Source organism: Monodon monoceros, unplaced genomic scaffold, assembly GCF_005190385.1.
Source record: "Monodon monoceros isolate NGI ecotype Baffin Bay Population unplaced genomic scaffold, NGI_Narwhal_1 Super_Scaffold_13, whole genome shotgun sequence".
Classification (NCBI taxonomy): Eukaryota; Metazoa; Chordata; class Mammalia; order Artiodactyla; family Monodontidae; genus Monodon; species Monodon monoceros.
In genome coordinates, this window is record NW_021703769.1 from 38,966,591 (window position 1) to 38,967,279 (window position 689).

The window sequence follows — 689 nt, forward strand, 5'->3', positions numbered from 1 at the left end:
CAATAAAGGTTTCTAAACTCGCCCAGGCACCCCCCCCTCCGCCCCGCTACCCACAGCCCCGAAGCGCAGTGCGCACAGGGCTCGGCCCTCACCGCCCACAGCGACCTCGGCAGCGGTGGCGCACAGCCCAGCAGGCGGACGCGGACTCTGGAGGGGCGCGCAGGTCACCTCCAGACAGTGACAGCCCCCGGGTCCCGGAGCCCCCATCCAGAGCCGGCTCACCCTAGGACTCGGCGGCGGGGCGGAGCGGCCCGCGGCCCGAAGGAGCGCAGGGAGGAGGGGAGGTGGTTCGTCGGGTGAGTGGCTCCGGGCGGCAAGGGCGGGGGAGCCCAGCGTGGAGGTAACTCTGGGCCGCCACTGAAGCCCTCCTCCTCCTCCTTCTCCTCCTCCTCCTTCTCCTCCTCCTCCTCCTCCCCGCGCTCCTCTGGCGGCCGCTCCCGCTCCAGCTGCGGCGCCGCGGCCACATCTGGGGCGCCCATGTGCGCTCGGGGGCTCGGCTGCGCCCGCCCCGCCGTCGCCCCCGCTGCCCCCTGCCCGCAGGGTGGTCCCCGGCCCGGCCCGGGCCCCTGGCGGCCCGTCGTCCCCACCGCCGCCGCCGCCGCCGCCGCCGGGGAGCGCCGGGGTTTGCTCCGCAGCCAGTTTGGACGCCCCCGGCCCCGCCGTGGCTCCGCCGTGGTGCGGCGGCGGCG